General features: G+C 43.6%; 1 long non-coding RNA gene across 4 annotated transcripts in view; it reads right to left on the bottom strand.

Moving 5' to 3' along the window:
* Positions 1-17234, bottom strand: part of LOC113596708 (uncharacterized) — a 128472-nt gene extending 111238 nt beyond the window's left edge. For 3 of the 4 annotated variants that reach the window (XR_008294464.1, XR_003417509.2, XR_008294463.1), the window contains exon 1: positions 16688-17234. This is a non-coding gene — a long non-coding RNA (uncharacterized LOC113596708). The remainder of the gene's footprint in view (positions 1-16687) is intronic. The other variant, XR_008294462.1, reaches the window with a different exon arrangement.
* Positions 17235-20037: the final 2803 nt, after the last annotated feature.

The raw sequence follows: 20037 nt of genomic DNA, 5'->3' as shown, positions 1-20037 counted from the left end.
AACATTAAAAAAAAAGAAAGAAAGAAAATCAAAGATCTAAATACACAGAGAGACATGCCATGTACGTGAATTTGAAGACTTGAGATAGTAAAGATGTCCGTTCTCTCCAAAGTGATAAAGTTTGACATAATTCCTGTCTGGTCTTTTGTGTTGTCTGTTTTGCTAAATCTGGCAACACAACCATGGTCCCTGCCCTCATGGAGTTTATAATCTAGTTGAAGCAGAATACAAAAAGTCTTCAAGCAACAAAATAATAAATAAAGGAACAACAGTTCTATAATAAAGAATATAGGAGACTGATTCTAGGCCAGGACAGTCAGAGAGTGGCTCTCAGGCAAGGTGACATGCTGAGATGTGATAAGTATGAAGTCTAAAAAGACTGAAGTAAGGATGATCAAAGGAAAAGACGTGGCAGGGTCTCAGACGCAGGGGCTGAGCTTGGAGTGTTCCAAGAATTACCAGAAGGGCAAAGCAGCTGGAGCAAAGTGAGCAAGACAGAAGAATGACCAAAGGAAGAAGTCTGGAGAGGTAAGTAGAAGCCAAACCCCACAGGACCCCGAAGAGACACAATAAAGTATTTCACACTCGGGAAACAATTGAAGGGGGATAAAATGATCTGGTTCACATTTTTGAAAGCTCATTCTGTACAGAATGCTCTGGAGAGGAGTAAAAACAAAGGCAAAAAAGAAACACAAACAGACAAAAAACTGGGTTGGAGACCACTGTGGTAAATATCCCGGGAAGAGAACGTGGTGGTGACTTTGGCTAGGGTGGTGGCAATAAAGGGAAAGGTACGGATGGATTTTGGAAGGAGAATTGGCAGGACTGACTGATGGACGGGGGGGAAATGGACAGAGCAAGTGGGTCAATCAGTGGCTTGACCAGTTGGAAGAACAATGATGCATGCTGTTTGCCAAGATGGTAAGATCCCAGGAGAAATGGGTAAGCAGAGGGGAGGAGGTGGGAAATCAAGCTTTCAGTGTTGGACATACTAAGTCCGAAATTGCCGACGGACAACTAAGTGAAAATGGGTATCTTCAGTACATAGATCAGTGGCTCTTGACCCTGGCTACTCAATAATTTGCCTGAAGGGCTTTTTCAAAGTGCTGTTGCCCACACCCTACCACCAAATCTATATGCATAACACTTTACACCCATCAGATTAGTTTCATATGCAAAAGTCAGAAAATCACAAGCACTGAAAAGATGTGGGGGACACAGCCCTCAGACATCACTGGTGGGAGTTGAAATCTGATTCCAGGAATCCAGAGAGCAAGGCAATGGCATCCAGAAATCTTTAAAAAATGTTCATGTCTCATAACCCAGGAATTTCCAGGTACAGTTCAAAGAGAAACTTTGAATGAGATCTTGCCATTTGCAACTATGTGGAATGGCACTGAAGGGTATTATGCTAAGTGAAATTAGCTAGTCAGAGAAAGACAAATATCATATGACTTCACTCACAGGAGGAATTTAAGATACAAAACAGATGAACAATAAGGAAAGGGAAGCAAAAATAATATTAAAACAAGGAGGGGGTGGGGCGCCTGGGTGGCTCAGTCGGTTAAACGCCCGACTTCAACTCAGGTCACGATCTCGCGGTCCGTGAGTTCGAGCCCCGCGTCGGCTTCTGGGCTGATGGCTCAGAGCCTGGAGCCTGCTTCCGATTCTGTGTCTCCCTCTCTCTCTGCCCCTCCCCCATTCATGCTCTGTCTCTCTCTGTCTCAAAAATAAATAAACGTTAAAAAAAAAACAAAACAAGGAGGGGGACAAAACACAAGAGACTCTTAAATACAGAGAACTGAGGGTTGCTGGAGGTGGTGTGGGAGGGGGGATGGGCTAAATGGGAAAGGGGCATCAGGGAGGACACTTGTTGGGATGAGCCCTGGGTGTTATACATAGGGGATGAGTCACTGGAATCTACTCCTGAAATCATTAGAGCACTATATGCTAACTAACTTGGATGTAAATCTACAAATAAATAAGAAAAAAAGAGAAAGAAAGAAAGAAAGAAAGAAAGAAAGAAAGAAAGAAAGAAAGAAAGAAAGAAAGAAAGGAAGAAGGAAAGAAGGAAGGAAAGAAAGAAGGAAAGAAAGAAGGAAAGAAAGAAGAAAGGAAAGGGATATATTTGGGACCAGAGGAATCTTCAATCTTTGGTTCAAACTCCTCAACATTTTGTTTCAACTCCCCCTACTTCTTTGCACCACCCTCACGATGGCCTTCCTCCTTTCTCTTCCAGTATATTCCCTCTCTCCCTCTCTCCCTCTCCCTCTCCTCCTCCCTCTCTCTCCCACTCCCCCCTCCCTCCCCCTTCCCCCCTCTCTCTCCCTCTCCCTTTCCCTCCGTCTCTCTCTCCCTCCCTCTCTCCTAGAATCCCCTAATCTAGGTTCCATGAGTGGGTTTCAGAGAAACTATAAATCCCCTGGCATTATAAGTAAACATTTGCACCTATGAGTATTTTTCCTGGGGAATGGGTCCATAGCTTTCATCATATTCTCAGAGATTCAGAGTCCCACAAGATGAAAATTCAAGTAACAAATATTTTCATGGGATACATGTAATAGCTCCAACACAGTTCCCTTGGTCTATCGTGCCCTGGGAGCAAGAGTTATTTCTCATCAGAAGAAAAAAATCAAAGAGAGAAAATGTAAAGTGATTTGTTCCGACCCTGTTTCCACCAGCCCTGTGCCCTGGGAGAAAGTGCCCTGCCTTTGGAAACATAAACATCTCTATCCTTCCCGGCGTGCTAGGCCTCCCATCCATCATTCCAGTCAGGCTCTGTCTAAGCACTGACAACGTACCCACGAAAAGGAAAAAGATGAAATGTGTTCCTGTCCTCATGAAGCACGTATTCTAGGAGTAAGCCAGATTTTAATAATGACCAAGTACAATATGTTGTTTGACCAAGGGTAACAAGCACTCTGGAGACCGAAAATAATAACGTATGACATCACGTTCCGGGCACCATTTAAATGAGGACGGGGTGGGGCGCCTGGGTGGCGTAGGCCGTTAAACGTCGGGCTTGGGCTCAGTTCGTGATCGCACGGTTTGTGGGTTTGAGCCCCAAGTGGGGGTGTGTGCTGACAGCTCGGAGCCTGGAGCCTGCTTCGGGTTATCTCCCTCTCTCTCTCTCTCTCAGAAATAAACACTGAAAAAAAAATTTTTTTAATAAATAAATAAATAAGGATGGGGAGGGTCGGGGGGGGGGGGGGGGAGGGACGGCGTGCATTACATGAGAAAGCCGCCAGACCGGACCTCTGTGAGACGGTGACATTTGAACAAAGATTTGAAGGAGGTGAGGAATGAGTCTCACGGATATCTACAGGAAGAATCTTCCAGGGAGAGGGAACAACAAGCAGTCTGGAGCCAGAGGAGAGGGCAGGATTCGAGGTCAGAAATGTGAAATGAGGTGGGGTGGGATGCTGTGTAGGCCCTGCGGGTCTTATCAGGAGTCTGCTGTAAACTCCCGTACACGTCTAATTTTTTTAACCAACTGTTCCTTTCAAACAATATTTTTTTATATATTTATTTACTTATTTATTTTGAGAGAGAGAGAGCAAGAGCAGGGGAGGGGCAGAGAGAGAGGGAGACAGAGAGAATCCCAAGCAGGCTTCTCCGCCCTGTCAGCACAGAGCCCCATGCCAGGCTCAACCTTTGAGGGTGGGATCATGACCTGAGCTGAGATCAAGAGTCGGACACTTAACCGACTAAGCTACCCGGGTGCCCCTCAAACAGTAATTTTAAAGAAGTATAGAGAGCAAAACCAAATAGCTCCCAGATTCCAGTATTACTGGACTCTACACGTGTTATCATAATCCGTGGCCATGCAGGCTCAGAACTCCAGGGAGCCTGCACGAGAGTACCGTCATTTTTGGGCGCGGGCTGCCCTCTGCTGTCGGCTTCTGGATTGGCACCTTCACAAGCGTCGCCTGAAGGAGCAAGGTCGCTGCCCCAGTGGGGAAAAAGATAACCAGTTGACAGAAGCCCCCTGTTTTCCTTGCCGGTAAGCCCGACTATGTCAGGAAGCCCTTAACAGCGGGGAGAGGAGACCCCTCCCCATCTTCACCCATTCATCGTCCGCCCATATATTCCACTTCTTAAAGGACTCAAAATTTACCCACGCGCTCACAAACCGTGTGGACACTGTTGGCCCATTCTGCAGGTGAGAGAATGGATGCTGGGAGGCTGTGAACCGTGCACTCCATCTCACTAGCCAGTGCATGGTTAAATCAGGACAAAAGTCCGGGCCTCCCAGCTGCTCCAGACCTACTGAAGTCCAACAAAAGGGTAGGTGCCTTTTGCTCAAAGTCACAAATGTGAAGCAGCAAATCCAGGATAAAGAGCTGTGAGTCGTCACCACCCCAACCAGGACGCCCCTCCTGCCCCTGCTCTGAGTCCCCATCTGATTCTTTCCCTGCGTCTACCTCCGCTCAGGAAGGATCCATGGGTAGCTGAGGGATGGATGGCGGGCCCCCAAGGAGCCCTTGCAGTTTGGCAGAGGATGACACAGAGGAAACCTGGGGACAGATGAACATGAGCCATATTACTGGATGCCAGAGGGGACAGATGAGAGTGGGTGGGTGGGGTCACCGATGCCAAGGAACCTCGTGAGCACCACCCCCCCCCCGCCGGGACACCGACACAAGGGGGAGAGAGAACATGAGGGAATTGACTGAGAGTGATGGGAACGGACTGAGAAAAGCTGGAATTAAAAGAACTTAGTTTAAACTGACTAAGATTACATTCCCACCTTCCGCACAGCGGGACTCAGAATAGAAACCAAGCTGGGGTATAAAGATCAAAGGAGGTGACGTGTTTGCACACTGGAGGGTTGCAGCCCGAGAAAAGTGTACCCGCTAAAAAGAAGAGAAACAGTGCTGAAGTTCAGCTCAAAAGACCTGCCTTCTAGTCCTGCCCACACCCCCACACCCCCCCACACACACACGGAAGTGGTTTGAGACAAATCCCTCAACCTTGTGGTTTTGGCTTCTTTGACATTCACGATACCTCAAGGGGTTCAGCTGAGGACCCATGAAGCAGGGAATGTGACCCTGCTTGGAAACACTGTCCACTTTGGCCAGCCACCAGAGGGACAAGTGCGACCCCTCTCAAGAAACGATCGGGGCGCCTGGGTGGCTCAGTCGGTTAAGCGGCGGACTCTTGGTTTCAGCTCAGGTCACGATCTCATGGTTCTTGGGTTCGAGCCCCACATCCGGCTGTGCAGCTGGCAGTGTGGAACCTGCTTGGGATCCCCTCTCTGTCTGTCTGTCTCTCTCCTACTCACACTGTCTCTCTCTCAAAAAGAAATAAAAAATAATCATATGACCCCACTCTAAAGTAGGTGTTAACCAAAGGACTTTTTTGTTTGCTAATAGCCAACTATTCTCATCGTTCTATACCTGTCTCTGGCAAAGGGGAAGGCAGTACTGATAAATGGCAATGGTTTGCTAGTTTGGGTACAAAAGCTAGGAGGGATCCAGCTTATCTGATCTGAGATAGGGAAAGACAATTCTCAAGGAAGGTGAAAGAAGGGGGGAAGGGTGGCTGGAGCCTGATGCTCTGGAAGCTTCAGACCAAGAGAAACAGGCTAGGAGACACCTTGAGGAAAGCATTTTATTTTGAGTTCATTTATTTATTTAGAGAGAGACAGAGACAGCATGAGTGGGGGAGAGGCAGAGAAAGAGGAGAGACAAAGGATCCCAAGCAGGTTCCGCACTGCCAGGGCAGATCCCTGATTCGGGGCTCGAATCCACAAAGCTGCAAGATCATGACCTGAGCTGAAACCAAGAGACCGGACGCTTAACCGACTGAGCCACCTAGGCGCCCCAAGGAAGGCATTTTTTGAAGCTGTGTGCTGTATGAAGTGCCGTTGAAAACTCTCTGTTGCTTCCCTATGAGATCTTCAGTGAGATCTGCACTGCTTACTAATGCTTAGGGAAGTGTGATTTCTTTTTCAGGGGATGTGAAGAAACACCAAGTCCTGCTTTAACTGTATCACAAGGTGAAAACTGCAGTGATCCATGAGGAGAAGCCAGTATACAGACTATGGGGGCATCCTTGGCCTGAGGACATTCAAAACTACAGAGAATGGAACGTCTTTATTGCAAAAATCATTAAAATTTAATCCAACAAATATGCTAAACAACAGTCGGACAGATGGAGATGTAAAGAGGAAATCATTCTGCTAGAGCTAATAGAATCTGCCTCAAAATAGTCATGTCTCTCTAGACTGCTGGGGATAACACAGGAAAAGAGGGCAGAATCTTAGGAAAAATGTATTGGCTGAAATGAATGAACAGGCAATAAATTAGAGCACTAAAAAAGAAAATGCAGAGAAAAAAAGAAATCATGAGTCGCATCATAACTGTGAGATTGGATTAACAAGAAGAAAGTATTAAACTAAACAAAGAAGTCAGTGTTGATGATGACAAAGGTACAACCCACATGAAGATCGAACCATCATAAATGTTTACATACCAAATAACATGCCCTCAGATGCTTACGACAGGAACGGCAGAACTCATAAGGAGAATTAGACAAAAATGCAAAGGCAATAAGCATTCATTCCATTTTCTTGGCCCATGACAGATCAAGTAGATAAAATATAAGTAAGGATACAGAGTTCACAAAAAATGTAGCTAATGAATTTGAGGTGATAAATATAGGCATAAACTTGACTATGGATATTAGGTCAAAAGCTGTTTACTGAACACCTACTATGTGCCCAACGTTGTTCTGGGGGCTCAGGCATAAGAGTTAATACAACGGAAATAAATCCCCATGCTTGGAGATTTATAGTCAGTGCAGAAAGATATGATCATTGAGTTAAGGTGATTCTGCTGGGTTTCTCCACTCTAAAGTTACTATGTTTCCTTTTGTAAATAATACATTTCTTTTGGGGAGGTACTCTGAGATTATGTGAAGTGTTCAGTTTCTCATCATACATTTGCTTACTAGTTTTAGCATCCATTGGTGATTTTTGCCAGAAACAGGACTGTCGCGATTACCAAATGGCGATTATTTAAATTCTCTCAGTGTTTCTACACTTACTACTTGGAATTCAACTGTGAGCAAAAGGTTTCCTGCCTCTCCACTTATTTACTCATCCATGTATGTACTTAAATCTATATGGACACATAGATTCTTATGTAATTCTATAGATCATCATCCATCACTATTTACTTATTATTTACTTTGGCGTTCAAACTATCCCAGGTTTGGCCAGTGGGGGCCCCTTAACACAGGCTCCTGAGTCTTTTTGACATGTCCCCATCATTTGAGTTACTTCCTTGTACTTTCAGGGGTGCATGGGTGGCTCAGTCCGTCAAGCGTCTGACTCTTGGTTTCAGCTCAGGTCATGATCTCACGGCTTTGTGAGTTCGAGCCCCACATCAAGCTGTGCGCTGGCAGTGAGGAGCCTGCTTGGGATTCTCTCTCCCTCTCTCTTTCTATCTCCCCTCCCCCCCCTTGCGCTGTCTCTCTCTCTCTCGCAAAATAAACAAACTTAAAAAAAAAAGTATTGTACTTTCCTTGCCCTTGCCCTGGAATCAGCCATTTCTCTCAGCCACTTTGACTCCTCCTTTCATTGGAGAATGGTATTTACACACCACGACATGGGTACTAGGCACGTTCATTGTTAGTTACTGGGGTGTCATTGCTTCCAGCCCACCTCAGAGATACATCGAGAGACAGAGAGACAGATGGACAGATACACAATATGTCTATTTCTGGAATTTATCTACCAATAGTTAAAACCATGAATTCACACTGCTGGATCCGGTTCCAATTCAACACCACCAGGTTTATTCTAGCCTTTCCTTTTTCCACATTCTCCCCTTTTCTAGCAGTGAGAAATTTCTCTCTCATTATCCACAACACATTTCTTTAGTAAGATACACATAAAATAGTTTCAGAATTGTTCATCTTTTAAAAACCAGACATTTTGAGGAGTTCTGTTTCTGAGACATAAAAAGACTATGGATTGGTCTTTTTGATTTAAGAAAGAGAGGAAAAAAAGGAGAGAAAACGAGAGCCTGAAGAAGGGTCCCACAGGCATAAAAACAGATCTTTCCAGCAAACTGGCAAGAAACCCCAAGTTCACAGAAGAGAACTCTCATTCTTGTTCAAGCAGGAAGAGAACTTGACATTTGAATGCTGGTTTAGGGGAACAAAAAATTCTCAGTTCAAAATCATTTTGCCTCACAAATTTGAAAGTGCTGATTGTATTGTCTTCCAGGGAATTCTGGATTTATCCTTCTTACTTCCTAACTTTTCTCTCAATTTCTTTTCTTTCCTTTATGTTGTCTTTTTATGCTGCATGCTGGGACAAACTATCACAGATTATATTTGCAATGGTGTCTTTTCAATGACTTAATGCATCTTGAATTTTTTATAGCAGTGTGCTCTTTCTAAGATTTTTTTTTAATTTTTTTAAAAAAAATTTTTAACGTTTATTCATTTTTGAGAGACAGAGAAAGACGTAGCATGAGCTGGGAACGGGTAGAGAGAGAGGGAGACACAGAATCCGAAGCAGGCTCCAGGCTCTGAGCTGTCAGCACAGAGCCCTACTGGGTGGGGTGGGGGTGGGGCTCAAACCCACAAACCGTGAGATCACGACCTGAGCCGAAGTCGGACGCTCAACCGAGCCACTCAGGTGCCCCTGCAAAACATTTTCTGAATGTGATTTGTCTAACGACTATTAAAACATGAGCTTTGCTTATTTAAAGGCTTTCTTTTCCATATTTCTTATTTTCCCGTTTCCTTGTGTGCTGGTTTTTCAGTTCACTCAAATCGTTATCAACCTTTTAGTAATGTTATTTCCCAAATAGCTGGTGATTCCTAAAGGTGTGCTTATCTTTCAGCTGACAAAAAAGAATAACTTAGAAGCACTAAGAAATTCCGAGAAATAAAAAAACGTAAAACCAATTCCCACAGAGGGAAAAAATAATTACAACATCAGACTTGTTAAGCACTGAATATCAGAAGGTGGAAAAGAAATGTCCATGAAGTTATGAGGGAAAATTATGTGGAATCTAGACTTCAAGCTCTAGTCTAACCTCTGAAGAAAACCAGTGCCATGAAAGAAAAGCACAATCTTCATGTAAGAGGGGAAAAACCCTAAAAAAAAATTAGTTGAAGAAGCAAAAGTCAAAAGTATATACTTGACAATTTCAGAAATATTCAGTAAGAAATCACATCCATTAAAAAAATCATGTTAATAAAAATAAGTAATTTAATGACTTAGAAATTTTAAAAACTGGGGCACCTGGCTATCTCAATCAGAAGAGCATGCAACTCTAGATCCCAGGGTTGTGAGTTTGAGCCCCACATTGGGTGTAGGGATTACTTAAAAATAAGTAAATAAATAATCTTTTCTTAAAAAACAAAGAAATTTTAAAAACCATATTTGCTATTGTTTAAGACATTCAGCATCAGGACAGCATAGCATCATGGGGTGAAGTCTGAATTTATGATCTCAGAGATCGAGCTGAGAGACTTCCGGAATGGATCACAAAAGGGTCTGAGGTAAACACAGTTCAGAGCCATAGAGAATAAATACAGACCTTCCACCACTGGTCTATCAGTAGCTCAAAAAGAAAGGAACATAGAGAACACAGGGGGTAAAATAAGAAAAGAGATAATGTGAGCAAATGTTCCCCCAGGTGAAAAAATATAAATCTATGAATAGCCGAACTATGCATAAAATGTAATAAAGTTATCTTTTCAGACATTTAAGAATTCAGAAAATTGACCTCTCGAGTCTTCATTCCTAAAAAACAAAAACAGCCTCCAAGATAGAATGAAACTAACCTAAGAATACAAGGACGGGAGACACCCCCCCCCCCCCCACCAGCCACTTCGGTAGCACGTCGTTTATATCTGAGCTGGGGGTCCGAGGGTAGATGTCTTTAAACAGAGAGAAGGTGGAGTTAGAAATCTCAGTTAGAAATCTGATCAGGGTCGCTGGGGTGGGTCAGTCGGTTGAGCATCCGACTCTCAATTTCAGCTCAGGTCAAGATCCCAGGGTTGTGGAACCGAGCCCCACTTTGGGCTCCGCACTGAGTGTGGAGCCTGCTTGGAATTCTCTCTTTCTCTCTCCCTCTGTTCCTCCCCCATTCATACTCTCTGTCTCTAAAAACAATTAAAAATTAAAATAAATTTTAAAAGTTAAAAGAAAGAAATACTGGCAATCTTAGGGAAATCACAAGGACAAGCTTCTTGGGTTGGGGGGCAGAGGGGTGCTGGGGGAGGAAATTAGAAATCCTAGGACCAAAAAGAAAAAAGCCATATAAGAAAGTTAGGATCAAATATGAAGCCAACTACAACAGGAAGTGATTCTGCACAATTGATTCATGGATTCTAAGAACAGACTTTTCTACAAGTCCTATCACATCACTTGGCTCTGCAATGAAAAACATTTGTATCATCATAACACTGTTAAGTGGTGTTTATTCATTTTCAATTTCTGTGCTAAACCTATTAGCAAAATGTAAATGTTATCAACCTTGCAACGTACAGAAGGTTGGGGGGGCAGATGGAAGTAAAAAATTGTAAGAATACTAATATCCACAGTTTTGATAGTACTAAGAGATACTGTCTAAAGATAACAGAACAAGAAATTAAATTTTAAAGATCATATTGACTTTATAGGAATGATCGCTAGAACTACAAATAAAAAAGATAGCTAGCTAAATCTGGTGGTGGGATTTTTAAAAAGATCACTTCTTACCCTTCAAAGTTGAGCACCAGTAAATACTGCCTATGTAAGATAAATTAAAAAAGTAAAAGTATAAAAATATTATTTAAGTTAAGGAAGCAACAACCAGAATACTTAAAAAGGGAAGTGGTTAAAAAATAGATTATTTGCGGGGAGTAGCATGAGAGGCCGAAGATTGGAATTGAAAGACTTCCGTTTTTCATGGTATGCCTTTCCATATAGCTCTGCTTTTTGCTTTTTCCTTTTTTTTTTTTCGTATTTGTGCTCTAATTTTGTAATGATTTTTAATGTGTTAAAATATTAGAGCAACCACTGAAAAATAGAATAAGATCTATAATTTCCAAAACCCAATATGGAAAAAATGAGTCAAAGAAACTCAATCAATGCAACACTATGCAGGAGAATGGGGATCAGGGGTGGGGGGCAAAGAACAAGGAATTACAATAAACAGAAAATATAAAATATCATGGGAGGAAAAGGAAGCAAAACTCTTAAAAAGGCAAATTGATCAAAGCCTAAAATCGACTGCGTTAAAGAAGAGAAATATATTAATGTAAGAAATACATTTACAAAGGGTTGGGATATATTATGTATGTCATGTTAATAGTAATCATATTGAGTTGGGAATTCAGGAAGGCCCCTGGGAAAAGAGGGAACAGAAGGTTGTATATTCTTGGGGCTACAGGAGTGAGGTGAGCCAAAATCATAGCTGAGTCGAGCAGTGACTGAATGGGCCAGCCCACATCTGACCATTCCGAGAGAGAGTGTCGTGGGCTGAATAGTGTGTCCTCCCAAACCAAATGTTCAAGTTCTAACCCCTAGGACCTCAGAATGTGGCTGTATTTGGAGATGGAGTCTTTAAAGGGGTGAAGAAGTTAAAATGAGGTCACTAACCCAATGCTGACTGGTGTGTCCTTCTAAGAAAAGGGAAGACGGACCGTGTGAAGACACAGGGAGAAGATGGCCCTCCACAAGACGAGGAGACGGGCCCCAGAAGAAACCAACCCTGCCAGCACCTTGAAGTTTCTGTGGTTTAAGCCCCCCCAACCTATGGTAGTTTGTTAGGACAGCCCGAGCAAACTGGCACAGAGGGTCTCCTCTTCTTGATAATGATAGTACAATTAGAGACGTCACATGCACATGAAGTGGACAGAATAAACAGGGGTTGTAGGCAGAATTGCACACGGGTCTAGCAGGTTCCACTTTGGCAGGAGGTCTGGGGCATAGTTTGGAAGGTTTTTCGGCCGTTAGCAAAGGATAGGAGTAGCAAATGGACTCGGGGTGTACATTTAAGGGACTGGACGCTCGGGAAATTCTTGACCGCCGCAGCCCTATTTACCTACACTGACATGGGCATGACTTAGGCAGAGAATGTTGGGAAAGCCAGGTTGCCTAATTCTGCCACCTGAAAGCCACTGGTGACACCAGCACAAGTAAAACTCAGGGCTCCGTCTCCTGATGGGTTTGTGAATTGGCTTCCTAGCACTCTGACAGTTCTCTTGTTTGCTTTTCTTATCCCTTGCTTTTACCGAGAAAATCTGGGCCTGACTTAAAAATTAGGACAATAGAAGGGAGTCAACAAACTACATCAGTAATCTCCAATTAAAAGACAAAGACTCAGAGTAGGGATAGGCTAATCAGTGGAACAGAATAGAGTCCAATAGAATCCAGGAAGACTTACGTGTGTTCAATCCACTCATTTCAACAAAGGTGCCAAGTCAATGCAAAAGAGAGGGCAGAAGTTTTTTTAAACAAATGATGCTGGAAGAACTGAATATCCGTATAGGAAAAAAGTACAAAAGAACCTCCACCTCTACCTCACTGCATACACAAAAATGTGCTTGAAATGGACCATGCACTGAAATGCAAAAGACACAAAGCCCTACTTTTTTAACGGACGAAATACTTGAACAGAAACTTCAAGGGCCAATACGCACATGAAAAGGTGCTCCCTGTCATTAGGGAAATCTAAAAGACAGAGACTCTTTGTTTTTAAGTCCTGTTACCCAGCCCTGGGCCATACACTCCTAAAACAAACATACATACCTCCTTTAAAAATCTGTGGGAAATAAAAGAGGTGTAAAGCAGGCGGTCTCCTTCATCATTAAGAATGCTAATTGGCACAGTTTTATGGAGAGCAATTAGGCAAAATTTAACATCATTTTACATGCAATGACCTGTGACAGAGTGCTTTCAATTGTAGGTACAACCTAAAGAAAACTTACTACCCCCCCCACCCCACACCCCCCCCACCTCTCCCCCTCCCACCTCCTGCCCCCCATGCACAAAGATGCACGTGCAAAAGTGTCTACGGAAGATTTATTTGGAAGAGCGAAAATGTGGAAACTCTCTAAAATGCCCACTAGTATGGGGGCACGGTTAAGTAACTTATGGTGCACCCAACTCTTCATATGATAGATGGAATCATTAAAATAACAAAGTAGACTTGTATCTACAGACATGGAGAGATCGCCCAAATAGACAGACCTATTTCTAAGTAAAAAAGGAACTCACCAAACAATGCAAATGGCTATTTACATCATTTTTTTTCATGTTTATTTATTTTTGAGAGACAGAGAGAGAGAAACAGAGCATGAGCAGAGGAGGGGCAGACAGAGACAGAGACACAGAATCCAAACCAGGCTCCAGGCTCTGAGCGGTCAGCACAGACCCCGACGTGGGGCTCAGCCTCATGACCTGAGCTGAAACCAGGGATCGGGCGCTTCACTGACTGAGCCACCCAGACACCCCCCACAGTTCATATTTTAACAACCAGCCCAGTAATGCCAGCGTCTGCTTGTGCCAGACCGAGGTCTGAGTAGTGTTGTTGTTGTGGTTGCTGTCACTGAGTGTTTTCTAAAGGTTGTTCTAAGACGGTCTGCCTGTCAGGCAACTGCTTCACTCCAACTATCTCAACCCGAAGACTGCTTCGTCGGTGTTGGGAGGAAAAGAAAGAGGCTGGCAAGCAGCCTGTGACCCACACCAGGCTGCCCCCACCAGCTGTTGTGGGCACGGCAGCCCCCCACGCCCAGCTCCGAGGGGGTTTGTCACGTTGCCGATTTCCGCCATGTTTCCCTCCTGAAGTTGCAGCTCCAGTTGTTTCCCCGGTAATTTCCAAGATGCTAATTGCCACCTGCTGATTTCCTGTAAACACTGTACTTTACACATGTGATTAATCAGAAAGCTGTGGGCTGTTCTGAAGAAGCGTGTGTGCCTGTGTGTGTGTGCACGCACACACGTTTCATTACTGTGGTGAATTTAAATCACAGGCAATGTTTGCTCACAAAGCCGCATTGGCGGAACGGCAGGGAAAACAAAATTACAAAATACCATAACTGCAAGTTCACAGACCGTATAAACAACAATTCGAGTCAGCCTGACAACTCACTGAGTCAACTCTGGAACGGAGCAAGCAGCGACAGGGCATCTCCAAAGGAGACTTTGAATCACAGGTGTTTGTGCTCCTCGGAGAAACCGAAACCGAAAACATTTTCCAAGGTTTTTGGTAAAGAACATTCTCGTAAGTTAGTTTCAAGATCAGCCTCGTACCAGTTCCTAGGTCTTCCACCGACTACCCACAAGGTCTGTACAAATTACCTGAACCTCCAAACTGCCATTTCCTCATCCGTCAAATGGAGATAATGGCTAAGGCACCCGAGAGAGCGCGTAAATTACTTATTTTGCATATAGTCAGAATTGTTTGGGGTGTTAGTGACAGAAATTTAATTCCGAGTGGCTTAAGCAAAGCAAGAAATGTATCGGCTAAAAAAAATTAAGACTAGGGGCTCTGAATTCAGGTGCTAGTGGGTCTGGACGCTCAAATAATGACTTCAGAACTCTATGACACCCTCCCCTCTTCTTTCCTCTGTGCAGACCTCTTTGTTGAGCAGACTCTATTTATGGCAAGCTGGTAGACCAATCAAGAGCTCCACACACAGATCTTCTCTTCCCAGCGACTGCAGAGAACTGGCATGGATAGCATCTCACTTGAAAAACGGCCCGCTAGTCCGTTCCCAGATCACAGTTTGGGCGCGGTCAAGTGCGGACTCACATAGACCCTGCTCAAACTGCAAAGATATGCACAGCACCAGCCACATATATGAAGACACAGCTGGACATCTCGTCTCAAAACCCAAACAAGACAGTCTGAAGGACAGCCAGCCCCACTTGACAGTGCTTGTAAGAGGAAACACTGGGGTTCTGATGTCAGGATCGGAGTTCCAGGATTGGTACTCAATCTTCCATATAAGCAGATGTACTGAGAAATGAGAGAGAGAGAGAGAGAAGTTTGCTCAACTCAGAGAGAGCAATTGGTCAGCCCTTCCTACACATGCTCACATCTGTTGACTCCATTTCAGTACTTGGCCAACAGGGAAAAGTGGGCGGTTCATAGACCCAAACCCAGATACATCTGGCCGAGGTAACCATTCGCCATTTTCTGTTTCCAAGCCTCTCTGCAGGCTTACGGCATTTCCTACAAGAAATTCTTAATATCCCCACCAGTACTGCTGGTCTTGAAAGTATAGGGCCCATCAGTCTACCTAATCACTTAGCGTTTTTATCCTGCTCCATCCACTACGGGGGCAAGATGGGATCCTCTGCCCCTTCATTTCCACTGGCCCTCCTCCTCAATTTCTCCCCTGCTCTGAAGAGAGTCCTTTAGTGTGATAATGCATCCGTTACCCTAGCAGAGTTGATCAATATTAGCCATAAGGGTTTGATGTTTTTAGGTACTTTGCTCTGAAACGTGAGAATTCAGGGCAAATGGGTCTTATCAGGACAGATGAGAGAATCAAATGCACAAGAAGGCTGGTGGCTCTTGTTGGAAAAGGATGGGGGGATGGAGATCAAGATCAAGGGGGCTTGCTGATGTCCATGAAAGGACACATAAAACAGAAAGGAAATGTTGGTAGCAGCTTCTGGACTGTAAATCTCTTCCTGACTGGCTATGAGGAGCATCAAAGTCCTTTCTATAACGAACAGAGCTTAGTTGCCTTTCTGGTCCCTGTGGGCTAAAGGAACAGAGTTCGAGGCAGCACAAAGTGATGGTGAAGAGCACAGACTCTGGATTCAGATCCCCTGGATTTGAACCTAGGATCCTACACTCTGTAGGTAGGACACCTTGGGCATGTTACTTAACTTCTCTGAGCCTCAGTTTCCTTATTGGTAAATAAGGATAAAATAATGGCATCTACCTCCCAGGATTGGCCTGAGAAGGCAATCAGTTAATATCCATAAACTATTTAAAACTGAACCTGGCTCATAATAAACACTGCATATATATTGGCTTTATACAAACAGCAAGCTGCACTCCCTTCCTTCAGGGAATCCCTTTGTTTACATGTACATGGTTGATTGGGTGATTACCCCAGGACAAGCGTTGTTGAGTCTCTCTACAGATTCACAGATGCAAAGTGGGGGTACCCAAGAGGGGTGCAGCTTGCACCCAAGGAGCTTTGATTTGTTCACAAATTGCTACTTGCTGTCGCCGCACTTGATTCCGATGCAAAGGGTTTTTTCTTCTGTTTGGCAGTGTTGGAATGAGCCTGCATTGGCTTACTCTGAAAATAAGGAAAGGTCTGCAGTGTACTTTTCTTGCCCTAGGCTGAAAAGACTTGGCACAGTCACTTACAAGGGTGAGCTGGGTTGATCACAGGAGGGCTTAAGTGGACATCAGCCTTTGCTAACAACTGGGAAGCAGCATCACAAGCAGGCACTGGGGTCAATAACAGGTGTTCCCAGAACTCCAAAGGCAAAGGCAAGTTAGAACCCCGATATGAGAGATGAAGGTAGAGATTGCACTATAGGCTGGCTCAAGCACGGTCTGCCTAAAGCGTGGCTGCAGCTATGGTGCCCACGGTCATCTTGTCCAGGTCACCCTCACATTCTGGCATTCCCAACCTCCCTCTCCTTCACCAGTTACCCACTCAAGTCACTCTGGGCCACTATGTATACTCTATTCCCACTCACCTCTAGAATTCCTTTTCCTTATCAAGTCAATTCCTGCTCACTTCTCAAGCATAAATGAATTTCAGTCTCCTCCTTGAGGTTTGCTTTGACCCCTTCCAAAGCCTCTGAGCTGATACTCACTTCCTGATACAATCATGTGGAATTATCTATTGCCTTATGACATCTCTTATACTGGGGCCTGTAGAACAACAAACATCCATTAGTTTTGCCTGGATAGCATCCTTCATTCCTTCTGCTGGTAGTAACACTTACCCAATTTTTCTTTGGAGGAAAAAAAGCCCTTCCAAACTCTTGGTCCATGTGGCTCAAAAGGCTCAGCTCCGGGAGTGCACATGTGACTAGGCCTGATGCATCGAGTATTCCATCCCCTGGTCACAACGATTGGTTCAGGGCTGGGCACATGACCCAAATCGATGCTATGAGTTTCAGCTCCAGGATTTTTGCTGAAACTACTGAGAAAGGGGGAGGGAGGAATCTCTCTTTCAAAAGACCAGCAACCACCATAGGATGGAGACAAACTTCCTAAAACTTAGGCCAATTCAGAAAAAAGGAGAGAATCAGACGCCTAAGGACACGATAGGATACAGCTACACCTAAACCTCAACATCACCTGGACATTTCAATTATGTGAGACAATAAATTCCCTTCATTCATTCATTCAACAAATATTTACAGAAGGCCTATTGTGTACCTGGCACTGCTCTAAACACTGGAATACAAGGGATACACTTTTTTTTTTTTTTTTTTTACTTAATACAATGTAAGCTAGATTTCTAGCCCTGGTCAATGAAGTCTTCATGTTGCTTAATTCATGAATTGTTATTTAGCATCCTTCGTGTGAATGCCTCTTTTTCCCAAGTACACTCATTGAGAATGGAGACCACACATTATGTTTCTCTATATCACCAACTGTGATATGTGCGCAGTAAATAATTAACAAATTATTTGTTAAGTCAATAAAGGCTACATTTATTGGGAACTACCACTCGTGGTATTGATTCAAAGAGCATAGCTCAGAAGAAATGTCTAAGGAGCTTTGCCAGTGAGCTCTGATTAGACCCTGGCAGCCAAAAGATATATGTGCTTCATGAGCACAAACATGGCATGATGATGGAATCAATATTAATCCACAACAAAAGGAATATATCAGAGGACTGACATGATGTCAGACCGTATGCCAGTGCCTATTTCTGCTCCTAGTCCAAATTCTTGGAAATGACCCAAGAAAAGATGTTGTTAAATAATAAATATTCAATATTGATGAAAATCAAGAAAAGGTACACAATGGATCTTCTGAACAGAAGAAGAAGAGCTTACTCCTACATGTGCAGGAGGGGATCGGCTATGAAGGGGAGTGGTCCTGGGGGAAGTCCAAACTCAGAATAGCAAGCAGTGGGTAGTGAATGGTAGAGTAAATGGAGAACTAAGTTCGGAGCAACTGGATGGTCAACTCAGCTACTGACACTCTTATGCCATGGGGGAGTAGGCAGCAAGCACCTTTTTCTGCAGAATAAAGCAGTGGCTATGGACGCAAAGAAGGAAGGCACAGGATACTGCCACGGCATCTTCCAACTCCTAGGAGAGACAGGAAACGTTCTAACCAGAGGAAAAGCTACCAGCTCACTCTTTCTGGTGGCATACCCACTGCCTTCTAGCAGCTGAATATAACCAAAATCATCATCAAGTGACAGATATGGAATATCTCAAGCACAAGAAATGGGAGGAGCAAGAATCCCCAAATATACTGCAAAATCTAATCCAATGGCCCTTTCTCTCTCCTTCTCTCATTTAATCTCTCAACAATAAAAACAATAAAACAAAAAAAGCCAATAAAACAATAAAATCTCTCAATAAAAATGGCCACTCCTTTCTCCCTGTAACACATGCTTTCCTTGGCCATCATGACACCACACTGTGGTGGTCTTCCTTTTATTTCTTGTCATTTTTAATTAGTCTTCTATGTGTTTTCTAGGGCTGCCATCACAAAACACCACAAACTGAGTGGCTTAACAGAACCTTCTCATTTCAGAGCTCTGGAGGCCAGAAGCCTGAAATCAAGCTGCCAGCAGGGCTGTGCTCCCTCTGAAGGCTCTAGAGAAGGCTCTCTCCTAGCTTCCAGTAAATTCTTTGGCTTGTGGTAGTTAAGTACAGTCTTCACATGGACTTTCCTCTTTTTATAAGGACACCAGTCATATTGAATTAGGTATCCTATTCCAGCATAGCCTCATCTTATCTGCAATGACCATAATTCCAAATAAGGTCACATTTTGAGGTACTGAGGGTTAAGATTTCAATATATGAATTGGGGAGCACAGAATTCAATTTACAATTCCCCTCCTTTGCCATCTACTTAACAATGAGCATGGGCCTTCCTTCTCTTCCCTTTACATTTGTGTTCTCTCCCTATATGTTTTCATCAAATCTGACGGCTTTAAGTAAATGCTGATGACTTCCAGATTTATACCTCCACCTCTGACCTCTCCCTTGAGGCATACCCACTGTCCATTTGAACCTTACATATCTAATAAAGATCTCAAAATTACGGCATCCAAAACAGTATTAATAATATTCACCATTACTCCACTCCAACAAACTGGACTCTATGAGGTCTCCCCACGTCAAAAACTATAGTACCATCAAAGTTGCTCAAATAAAAAACTGAGGATCCCTCCCTTTCTCTTATGCCCCACAACAAGCAAGACAAGTCCTAACAGCTCTGTATTGAAAATATATAGAACACATCCATTTCTCTCCACCTCTATTGTCACACCAAAGCCCAAGCCATTACCAATCTTTTGCCAGAACTAAATCTGTAGGCCCGTATCTTACCATTCTTTACTCTACCTGCCTCCAGTCCACTCTTCAACATCAGTGTGATTTTGACAAAGTATACATCTGATCACAATACTCAGTAGCTTTAAATCCTTAAATGCCAACTTTTAGAATCAAGGACATACTGCTTACTATGGCCCACAATGCTCTTTCAACATGGTCTTGCCCCTGCCTGCCTTCATCTTTACTCTGGACCCATCTCTCCTCTTGCTCGTTATGCTGCAGACATGCTGTCTCCTTGGTTTGTAGAACACCTCACACAATTTATCACCTCAAGGATTTTCTATACACTTGCTAGTCCCCTTTTCAGGAAAGCTCTTCCATAGATTCTGCACATATGTGCTTCCTTCTCATCCTTGACACTCCAGCTCAAATATCAATCCTCAGAGAATCTTTTCCCTGAGCAGACTTTCTAAAGTAACCCTTGCCCCAGTTACTGTCTGTTCTATCACCCTATTTATCTTCCTTCTAGTATTTAAAATAACCGGAAATTATCCTGTTTATTTATATAGGTACTT

Source organism: Acinonyx jubatus, chromosome E3, assembly GCF_027475565.1.
Source record: "Acinonyx jubatus isolate Ajub_Pintada_27869175 chromosome E3, VMU_Ajub_asm_v1.0, whole genome shotgun sequence".
NCBI lineage: Eukaryota > Metazoa > Chordata > Mammalia > Carnivora > Felidae > Acinonyx > Acinonyx jubatus.
This window is presented reverse-complemented; position numbering and strand designations above follow the sequence as displayed.